General features: G+C 41.2%; 1 long non-coding RNA gene across 1 annotated transcript; it reads right to left on the bottom strand.

The window, feature by feature from the left end:
- Positions 1-332: 332 nt before the first annotated feature.
- LOC138361978 (uncharacterized) lies at positions 333-1,145 on the bottom strand. The gene is made up of 3 exons (XR_011227334.1): positions 815-1,145; positions 590-667; positions 333-463 (listed from the first exon to the last, which is right to left on the bottom strand). It is a non-coding gene; the product is annotated as an uncharacterized lncRNA (long non-coding RNA).
- Positions 1,146-11,800: the final 10,655 nt, after the last annotated feature.

The following is an 11,800-nucleotide window of genomic DNA, read 5'->3' as shown; positions in this document are numbered from 1 at the left end:
GAGAGCCGGAAGTGGCTACTGTCTGCCCTGCTGTGTCACTCTCACAACCACTGCTGCTGCAGCTGTCGCTGGATGCCAAATCTATGCACAGCGGTGTGTCGTCTGTAAAAAAAAAGAAAACATATTATCTCTAGAAAGAATGAAAGCGTATATATTATGAGGTATGGGAACAGACTAGGGGGATTAATATGTTTAGGAAATAGACTGAAATCGGGCAGTAATAACTTACTTATGTCTTGGTGAAAGGGTTGAGCAGGTGAGTGGGTATGAATTCGTAACATCGTGTTAACAGGAAGAGGTATGGTCTCGTAGCCCTCCATCTGGCGGCGTGGCTGAGCCTGATGAAGGGGTGGGGGGTGGCCGCGAGTGAGATGTGCACTCCTTAGCTCAGTGTGTGAGGAATGGGGTATAGGCTCGATGACGTCGATCTGTTCCCTCCGTCGATTGAGGTATGGATTATAACCTGAAATGGAATAAATGATATTCAGCATGGGTGAATGGGGAAAATATGTTTATTATTATGCATGTGTGTTCGCTTGCATGTGGATGAAATACAGATACGAGAAGTATATTTTTATATGCTACCTACGTTTATGTGAAGTTTCATTCCGACGATGACCTCCTCGCGGGGCGGGTGAGCAATAAGGACACTTCACGGTTTTGTAAACTGAAATTGGAAAGAACATATTTAACTGTGTGGAATGTAATAGATCGAATGAGATAATATTCTCACACTATAGTAGTTTACACGCGATATTTCACCTGTGGATGCCATAAAATGAACTGTGGAATATTAAATATGAATAACACTCACGGTTATCACAGAAAATCTGCTGACATCGCTTGCATTTGATGTCGTAATGTCCTAGGGGCGGTTTTTCACAGCTAGCGCATTGCAGTCGACACAGTTGATTCGGTGATGGAATATAAAACACTCCGCATTTCATGCATGCTGTAGAGCTTCGCCTTTCCATGACATGGAGCTGTAAGACGCGTGTGTAGCGGATGAAGTCTCGCAGGGAACTGGCGGGGCGTTTGTGTGTGAGGGGAGTGAAACGACCTGGGTCAAATGAGAAGTGATTGATGGGTGACAGGTGAGGGTCTGTCTGTCGGCAGGAGTAAGTACCTCGCGCCTCCTTACCGGAATCCACAGTGTAAGGGGAGACGCCGTGGGACGAACATCAACACTCTGAAGACAAATGACCCAAGGGAATGGCCAACTTCCGCAGGAGAGTGCTCTCTCACCCCTCAACACTTGCGACTTCCTGTAGGGAAGCTAATGGTTTGTCTAACCATGTAATGGCTCAGAGCACTCTCTCCAGACGAAGGGGAAGCTCCATCCAACCCCCACCCAAAACAACATAACAGACTGTGTTGCCTTCTCCTCTCATCTACACACTAACTCACGATTAATGCTACGCAAAACACGCATACATATTCTTTTACTCATTCCTCACTCTTCCTTCTATTTTCTTACTCTATCACTTACTCTACCACGTACTCTCACACTACTCCCATCTTTCCTGACTAGACGCGCGCGCGCGGGGTGGGGGACCGCACCTGCTCACCCGCCACGCGCCAAACTTCCGGGAAATTCCAATCCTAAACCCCTGTGACTAGACACCCGCGCTGCGACGTCGACCTCGCGCACCACCTGGCACTCATCAACATAACTTACTCTCTTTCATGACCACATACCCAAACACAACACGCTCACACGCGTCCGAAACACGCCAAAACTTCCGGGAAATTCCCCCAAAACCCTGTGTGACTAGACACCCGCGCGCCACCTGCCGGGTGGCACTCACCTGTGTGCCACCTGGCAGCTGGCGCGCGTCGCTCTAGTCACACTTTACACTACTGTGGCTGTGGTCCACTGCGATAAATTTTTTTTTTTGCTTATTGGGTCTGATATAGTACACTTTAATCTTAAAAATCTTTGAAATGTCATTGCAAATTATGCTTTGTGTCCTGCTGTGTTTTGTCGAAACTTGTGTGTGTGTGTGTGTGTGTGTGTGTGTGTGTATGTGTGTGTGTTTACTAGTTGTGTTTTTACGGGGGATGAGCTTTGCTCTTTCGGCCCGCCTCTCAACTGTCAATCAACTGTTTACTAACTACTTTTTTTTTTTTTTTTTTTTTCCCACACCACACACACACACACCCCAGGAAGCAGCCCGTGACAGCTGACTAACTCCCAGGTACCTATTTACTGCTAGGTAACAGGGGCTCTTAGGGTGAAAGAAACTTTGCCCATTTGTTTCTGCCTCGTGCGGGAATCGAACCCGCGCCACAGAATTACGAGTCCTGCGCGCTATCCACCAGGCTACAAGGCCCCCCCCCTGTGTGTGTGTGTGTGTATGTCGTACCTAGTAGCCAGAACGCCCTTCTCGGCCTAGTATGCAAGGCTCGATTTGCCTAATGGGCCGAGTGATTTTCTTTATTTTCAATTGTTTCCAATTGCTATATTTGAATCATTATTATTATTATAATATCATAAGAACATAAATTAATAACTTAGTTATGGTAATTTAAGTTAGCTTAAGATAGGTTAGGTTAGGTTAGGTAAGGTTGGTTAGGTTCGGTCAAATATCTACATTAGTTTTAACTCAAATTAAAGAAAATGAACTCATACATAATGAAATGGATAGCTTTATCAATTCATAAGAAAAAAATATATAAATTCATGAAAACTTGGCTTACTAGGCAAATCGGGCTTTGCTTAGTAGGCAGAGTACTGCGTTCTGGCTACTAGTTACAACATATATATATATATATATATATATATATATATATATATATATATATATATATATATATATATATATATATATATATATATATATATATATATATATATATATATATATATATATATATATATATATATATACAGGCGATGAGTCACAATAACGTGGCTGAAGTATGTTGACCAGACCACACACTAGAAATTGAAGGGACGACGACGTTTCGGTCCGTCCTGGACCATTCTCAAGTCGATTGTGATGAGGACAGGTAGGGACAGGCATTAAATAGGCAAGAGAGAGCTGAGGAGGAAAGTCAGGTGGAGGGGATAGTAGTAATGAGAACTGCAGCAGGCCTATTGGCCCATACGAGGCAGCTCATATTATAACCACCGAAGGAGGTTATAATAGGAACACAAGAGAAGTGTTATGTCTGCAGACACTAACAATGCTCTCTTCTGCCATGTGAGGGATTCTAATCATCCCATTGATTGGTCTTCCTCCAAAATAATCTTTCCTGCCTCTACTCTACACAGACGCCGTCTTGTAGAATCGGCTCTTATTAACAAAGTACCCAACATGAACTTGAGTCCTGGCTTTGTTTCTGTGGACTCTTCCCTTTCACAGTATATACTCAAATGCTCTAATCTTTCTAACAAACGTGACTTAACATAAGCTTTCCCCCTTCCATTCCTTTCTTTCTCTTTCCCTTTCTTTCTCTCTTCTCCCTTTTTCTGTTCATTGTCTTCTCCTACGCTCCCTTGATATCCCTCTTCTTTTTCCTATTACTATCTCCTTCGGTGGTTATAATAGGAGCTGCCTCGTATGGGCCAATAGGCCTGCTGCAGTTCTCATTACTACTATCCCCTACACCTGACTTTCCTCCTCAGCTCTCTCTTGCCTATTTAATGCCTGTCCCTACCTGTCCTCATCACAATCGACTTGAGAATGGTCCAGGACGGACCGAAACGTCGTCGTCCCTTCAATTTCTAGTGTGTGGTCTGGTCAATATATATATATATATATATATATATATATATATATATATATATATATATATATATATATATATATATATATATGTCGTACCTAGTAGCCAGAACTCACTTCTCAGCCTACTATTCAAGGCCCGATTTGCCTAATAAGCCAAGTTTTCCTGAATTAATATATTTACTATAATTTTTTTCTTATGAAATGATAAAGCAACCCTTTTCTCTATCTATGAGGTCAATTTTTTTTTATTTGAGTTAAAATTAACGTAGATATATGACCGAACCTAACCAACCCTACCTAACCTAACCTAACCTATATTTATAGGTAAGGTTAGGTTAGGTAGCCAAAAAAAGCTAGGTTAGGTTAGGTTAGGTAGGTTAGGTAGACGAAAAAACATTAATTCATGAAAACTTGGCTTATTAGGCAAATCGGGCCTTGAATAGTAGGCTGAGAAGTGCGTTCTGGCTATTAGGTACGACATATATATATATATATATATATATATATATATATATATATATATATATATATATATATATATATATATATATATATATATATATATATGTATATATATATATGTCGTACCTAGTAGCCAGAACGCACTTCTCAGCCTACTATGCAAGGCCCAATTTGCCTAATAAGCCAAGTTTTCATGAATTAATTGTTTTTCGACTACCTAACCTACCTAACCTAACCTAACCTAACTTTTTCGGCTACCTAACCAAACCTAACCTATAAAGATAGGTTAGGTTAGGTTAGGTTAGGTAGGGTTGGTTAGGTTCGGTCATATATCTACGTTAATTTTAACTCCAATAAAAAAAATTGACCTCAAACATAATGAAATGGGTAGCTTTATCATTTCATAAGAAAAAAATTAGAGAAAATATATTAATTCAGGAAAACTTGGCTTATTAGGCAAATTTGGCCTTGCATAGTAGGCCAAAAAGTGCGTTCTGGCTACTAGGTACGACATATATATATATATATATATGTTAAATATGACCGAAAAAGTAAGATTAATAATTCTAACACGAATTATCTCTTTCTTATGTTTCTTTTTACTGTCGAAGGTAATTGAAAAATCAATTCTCCAAAATTCATTTATATTTCTAGTCTGACGTGACACTTGAACGCGTTTCGTAATAACTCGTTACATTTTCAAAGACTTTAGTTTACACACACACACACACAACTGTAACCAGAAAACAATAAACAGTTTTACTAATGCAAACACTGAACATCTTGTCTTATATACTCGCATTTGGGTGAGGTGATATGTTGCAACAGTTTTGGATGAGGTGAAGAAACTTTTGACCAACACAAGACAGAACACGGTACAATGGATATAAATTGGATAAATGTGAGGGAAGAATGAAAGTAACTGCAAAGAGCCTATTGGCCCATACTTACTCTTGATGCTTCTATATTGGTATAGAGTCTTGAAGTGGGTTGAATATAGTTGTGCATTAATTGGCTGTTGATTGCTGGTGTTGACTTCTTGACGTGTAGTGCCTCGCAGATGTCAAGCCGCCTGCTATCGCAGTATCTATCGATGATTTCTGTGTTGTTTAAGATTTCTCTGGTGATGGTCTGGTTGTGGGAAGAGATTATATGTTCCTTAATGGAGTCCTGTTGCTTATGCATTGTTAATCGCCTGAAGAGAGATGTTGTTGTCTTGCCTATATACTGAGTTTTTAGGGGCTTACAGTCCCCAAGTGGGCATTTGAAGGCATTGACGACGTTGGTCTCCTTTAAGGAGTTCTGCTTTGTGTCTGGAGAGTTTTTCATGAGTAGGTTGGCCGTTTTTTTGGTTTTATAGTAAATCGTCAATTTTATCTTCTGATTTTTGTCTGTAGGGATAACGTTCCTATCAACAATATCTTTCAGTACCCTTTCCTCCGTTTTTTGAGCTGTGGAAAAGAAGTTCCTGTAAAATACTCTAATAGGGGGTACAGGTGTTGTGTTAGTTGACTCTTCAGAGGTTGTATGGCGTTTCACCTTCCTTTTTATGATGTCTTCAACGAAACCATTGGAGAAGCCGTTGTTGACTAGGACCTGCCTTACTCTACAGAGTTCTTCATCGACTTCCTTCCATCCTGAGCTGTGGCCGAGAGCACGGTCGACGTAAGCATTGACAACACTCCTCTTGTACCTGTCTCCTCTGTACCTCTTGTACCTGTACCTGTTTTCGTTTTGCTATTGTGTTTATTTTCTCTCTGGACATGGTAAATGTAGTGCAAATGTTTAAGGAACAAGAAAAAAAAAGTTGGAGAGGGAAAACGCTGAGGTAATTTGCAATTTTTCAAAGCATGAGGGAAACCATGATAATTGAGGAGACAGAAAGTTAGATATAATAGAAATTCTTTGGAAAATTCAGACCAGATGCAACTATGGTAATGAAACATTAGTATAGTTTAGGTAAGTTTCATTATTAAAGAATTTGTGAGTTACTTTTTACAAACAGAAATCCAGTAAAATATATAATGGATGAACAGTGACAGGTGAATGGTTAAATGAAGCACCTTGCAGTTTTTATTAGACAGGATATGTCTATGGAGGAAATGGAGTCTGCAGAGCAAATCATAAAAGTAAACAAGAAATGCAAGTTGAGCAGAAAATGGCAAATGTAAAAGAACAAGCAAATTTGATAATGCAGAGTAATATAAAGGGAAATTTTGGGCTGCCAAGCTTAATGAGGCTACCGTAGAAGGTAGAAGGCGGGAGTGACCTGAGCATCATCATTTCCCGTATCAGAAATGGAAGTCCAGCAACAGGAACAAGTGCCCTCTCGGGAAAAACAAAGGAACAGTTGTAATGAGAAACATTAAATTTATGTACACAAATGTAGGCGGAATTACAAATAACGGGGTAAAGTTACAGGAAAAAATGGCACGAGAAGAACCTTACTCATTATAGCAGTACTGAAAACGAATGTTATAGAAAAAACAATTTTCTCATGAGGATAGCAATAAGGAAAGATAGGGTGAACAGGGTAAGCGAGAATAGCCGTGTTGCTACAGCTACATTGAAGCGTTAAAGTACATTATCATAGGAAACCTGCTAACAAGAGTACATGTACAGAAAAGTACATACTGTAGTACAAAAAACTACATTGGGAGACATGAAGACAGAGTTAGCAGTGATTTAGAATACACAAATAAAATCACATTAATGTATTGTATCAATGAGAAAATCAGTAGAAGATCAGTGTGCAGTTTCGAATCTTCATTAGGGGTTCTACTGATTTTTCTACTGATACATCATATTAATGTGTTTCCTTTGTGCATTTGAAGAGAAGCATTGGAGGTGGAACTCCGGAACCACAGCCAGAGTGCATGGGGGGCAATGTGTGAAACCCTGACTGTGCATCAATGAAAACCTCATGACTCCCTAGAGGAAACCCAATACAACCTGGGATTCAGTTGAATCCCAGGTTGTATTTTTTTGAGCATGTCATGGCCGAGCTGTTTAGGGCTTATGCTTTGGGAGTTCCCGTTTTGCAGGTTCGAATCCTCATCATGGCTTCAACTGAAGAACATTGTGCTAGGATGGCTGTGCATCATGGCACATCTGTGGTTGTGTATCATGGCTTCTACTGAAGAACATTGTGCTAGCATAGTGATGTTCTAATACAAGCTCCCACCTTGGGAAAAATTGAACAGTCCGTTGAACTCCTTGGAAGGAAATGTATTGAGCTCGGTTTCACTCTCTCCAGAAACAAGACGAAGGCATACTCCCATCACAAGCGGAGAGCAAATGAAGAACTGCAAATTAATGGTGTACACTCGAATGGGTTGACCACTATCGGTACCTTGGCGTCACTGTCGGCTCTAACAATGGAAAGAAAGAGGAGCTCAATCAACTCATAGGAACATGCAAAACTCGACTCAGGGCAATGGAAGCTATGACCTGGAATAGACATGGAGCCTCTATTGCCGTGCTTAAAATGATGTACACAGCCTATGTGCGCTCCGTCATAGACTATGCCGCACCAGTTCTGTGCACCTACTCCCAAAGCGATATGAAAAGGCTTGAAAGCATTCAAAATGAAGCCATGACAATCATTCTTGGAGTTCCAAGAACTGCCAAAACGTCTAATCTACAAGAGGAGTTGTCCCTTCCCAGTGTTAAAAGCAGAATTCAGGAGCTGAATGCTAAGCTTGCAATTAGGATAGCCAGAGATCCCCATTACAATGATATTGCTAAGAAAAAACTGAGCTCTGTGCTACTTTCAGGGGGAAACAGGAGAAGCAAAATATGGCATCACAGATCAGTCTGCTACCTCGAAGAGCTTCACCTGCTTGAGCAAGCTCGTGAGCTCCTGCCTGTAGAGAGGTTACCTCCCCTGGGAGGATGACTCATGCAAGATCATCATCAATGAAATAGCAACGAAAAAATCCAACATGATACCACAAGAAATGAGGCACAAGTATCTCCAGGAAATTTATAAAGAAGTCGGAGATGAACTAGATTAAATCTACACTGACGGGTCATCTAATCCTGTCAATGGCAGGGCTGGTGCAGCATACACGGTAATCAAGGATAATGCTTTCCAACGCAGAAATGAAGAAAAATCACGTATTGAGAACTATGCCTCTTCAACGCAAGCAGAGCTAACTGCCATTGTTATGGCGTTAAGGTTTCTTGAACGGAACACTAATGGTGCAGTGATTTGCACCGATTCAAAAGCAGCACTGTAAAGCCTAAGTAAAAATCGGGCAGAAAATCTTGCAATAGTCGCTGAAATTAAGAGAGCTGTGAGAGTACTTACCAATCAGGGAAAAGTCATCAAGTTTCTGTGGATCCCCTCCCATGTTGGAATGTGTGGGAATGTACGAGCAGATGTGCTGGCTGCTGAAGGCGCTGAAGGAGACCATATTGAATACTTCATACCCAAGACTCTTCTACAAATTAGAGGAATCATCAGGCAACATCACCGTGGCAAGGGAACTGAGGAAAGCAGGATAGAAGCACAAACCAGTGAATCTGTACGATGGTACAACATGGTTGCAGCTGGCAGTCGCAATCAATATGGCCGAAGAGGTGGACGACGAGGGAGAGAATCAGTAATAGCGAGAATCCGTCTTGGATACAAATATCCATGGAGATATGGAATAGAAACAACAGTTGATCAGCGAAGTTGCAGAATCTGTGGTGAGAGTGATGGACACCGCCTTGACCACTATCTACGTGAATGTGAACACCTGAGAGACATCAGAAGTATGTGTAGAATAATAAACCCCACATTGTTTGAGTTAGGAAAACACTATTTGTCAAATATTGATAATGTTCTTAAAAGATTTCCCCATTTTGCACCCGCAAGATAACGTAAGCTTTTAAGGGTTGATAGATGTTAATCTTCTTGTTTGAGGAGCTGTTCACTTGAGACAGTTAAGCAAGTCCCAGCTGTGTCTGGGTACAAGTGACAGGATGAACAACCCAGCGGGGTTTCTTCCTATTGGGGAGTGTTGTACATGCTGCTAGGGTGGTGTGTCCATTCACAAGATGAGTGGCGCTGCCCAATAAACTCACCCCTCGGGGCAAAATTTAAAAAAATTCAAAAATTGCGCTAGGAGCCTATGCTACATTTTCTAGTTTCAGAATCGCTAAAAACTTTGACACTGATATAATAAAGAAATTGTTTACGACTTCTATAAAACCAAAATAGGAATATACAGCGGTATATGGTGCCATTATGTCAAGATCCACATAAGTAAACCGGAAAAAGGTGCAAAGGCATGATACTAAATATCTTCCTGCAGTAAAAATAAAAACTACGAGAGGCTAGAGGTGTTAAACATACCAAAGGTAAAAGAAGAAAAAGAGGCCATAGGATCACTTGGTTCAAAATAGTTAATCTAGAACATTGATGAAGGAATCTTGAAACCTCGGGCCGCAAGAGCAAGAGGTCATACATTTAAGCTAAGGAAACCAAGAAGACTTACCGACAAAATATTATGAAGTTCTATTATGCAAACAGATTGGTAGATGGTTGCAGTAAATTTAGTGAGAAGGCGGTGGTGGCTAAAACCCTCAGTAGTTTTAAAGCGTTATATGACGAAGAGTACCGGGAAGACGATTCCGAAATAATGAGGAATGTAAAATGTGAACAGGACTGCAGAATGTTACATAATGACTTTAACAAACTCTAGGAGTGGACAAACAAATGGATGCTGGAGTTCAATCATAATAAGTGTAAGGTAATGATGACGGAGAAGCGAGAAAGAAGACCAGAAGGTGTCGACACCATTAATGGAAGGCAATTGCAGGAATCTGAGATAGAGATTTGGGATTAGATGTAATTCCACCCCATAACACTGGGAGCACACATAGGCAGCGTGACATTGCCAGCATATGGGACGTTGGCAAATAATAACGTTGGTTAAAAAAACAAAATCAGGACACGTTCAAAGCAATCTACACAGCTTTTGTTAGACCAGTACTGGAATATGCAGCACCGGCCTGGAATCCATACATTAACACAAAACTAAAATCGAAAAAAGTGCAGAGGTTTGCTACTAGATTAGTGCCAGAGCTTAGTGGGTTAAGTTATGAGGATATAGTGAAGGAACTGAATTTCCACACCTTGGTGGACAAAATAAATAGATGATATATGATAACAACGTAAAAGAAACTTAGGGAAAAAAACAAGGTGGGCAATGACAGTCTACTTAAGTTGACAGACAGAAGGACAAGAGGTCACAATTGGAAGTTTGGACCACAAATGAGTTGAATGAATGTAAGGAAATACTGGTACCTTGTGCGGGTGGTCAACAAGTGGAGTGTCCTAAAAGAAGAAGTTGAGGTAGTCATCTTCATCCACAACTTTAAGGATAGGTTGGAAAAGATAGTGATTGTTAGAATAGTGGTAGTGCCCTGCATACAAGGCTAGTAAGCGAGGCATAGAAAGCTAGAAGTCACTTCCCTGTAGTCACTGATAGTTACGTACACACACACACACACACAAACACACACACACACACACACACACACACACACACACACACACACACACACACACACACACACACACACACACACACACACACACACACCCTCCCCCATTCCCACCATGTTCTCCCTCCCGCTTTTCCTTCCCTGTCCCCCCTCCCCCTTCATCCCATACCCTCCCTATCCCTCCTCACCCCGTATCCTCCATGTCCCTCTATCTCCTTAACCCACACCCTACCTGTCCCCCCTTCCCTTGAACCCCCACCACCTACCCTAAAATCCTCTGAGACCCTGTTAACCACCTCACAGATCTTCTCACCTAGGGAACAGCTTTCCACACGGGCAGAATGCTCACCAAGAAGGGGGCAAAAAAATGAACAGAAGAAAGTGAGCTTCAAGGCAATGTACACTAACATAGATGGGAGTACAAATAAAACAAGTGAACTAGGAGAATGGGCACTAGAAGAAAACCCAGACATAATAGCACTCACAGAAACAAAGCTAACGAAAACCGTAACAAACGCAGTGTTTCCACAGGGCTACTATGTAGTGAGGAAAGAGAGAGAAGGGAGAGGAGGAGGTGGTGTAGCTCTGCTAATAAGAGAAGGTTGGAATTTTGAAGAGATGGTAATTCAGAACTGTGAAGGTTTCAGTGGATATATATATGGCACCATAACAACTGGAGGACAGAAAATTATAGTAGTAATCATATATTACCCCCCACCGAACGTCAGAATACCCAGACAGGAATATGATAGAAACAACTTGGCAACGATCAATATAATGGAGAGAGCAGCTTTGGCTAGCAGGAACGGATCCAGACTACTAATCATGAGAGACTTCAACCATGGGAAGATAGATTGGGGGAACAGAGACCCACATGGAGAGCTAAGCTGCTGGATGTGGCAACAAGAAACTTTCTAAGGCAACACGTCAAGGGACCGACAAGAACGAGAGGAGGGGATGAACCAGCCTTGCTTGATCTGATATTTACCCTAAATAAGTCGGATATAAGGGAAGTTAAGTTGGAAGCCCCCTTGGGAATGAGTGATCATAGTGATATGAGCTTTGAGTACCTGGTTGAGCTAGGAATTATCACCCCCAAAAAAGAA

Source organism: Procambarus clarkii, chromosome 8 (assembly GCF_040958095.1).
Source record: "Procambarus clarkii isolate CNS0578487 chromosome 8, FALCON_Pclarkii_2.0, whole genome shotgun sequence".
Taxonomy (NCBI): domain Eukaryota; kingdom Metazoa; phylum Arthropoda; class Malacostraca; order Decapoda; family Cambaridae; genus Procambarus; species Procambarus clarkii.
Note: the sequence above shows the minus strand (reverse complement) of the source record. Positions and strands in the feature narration are given on the sequence as shown.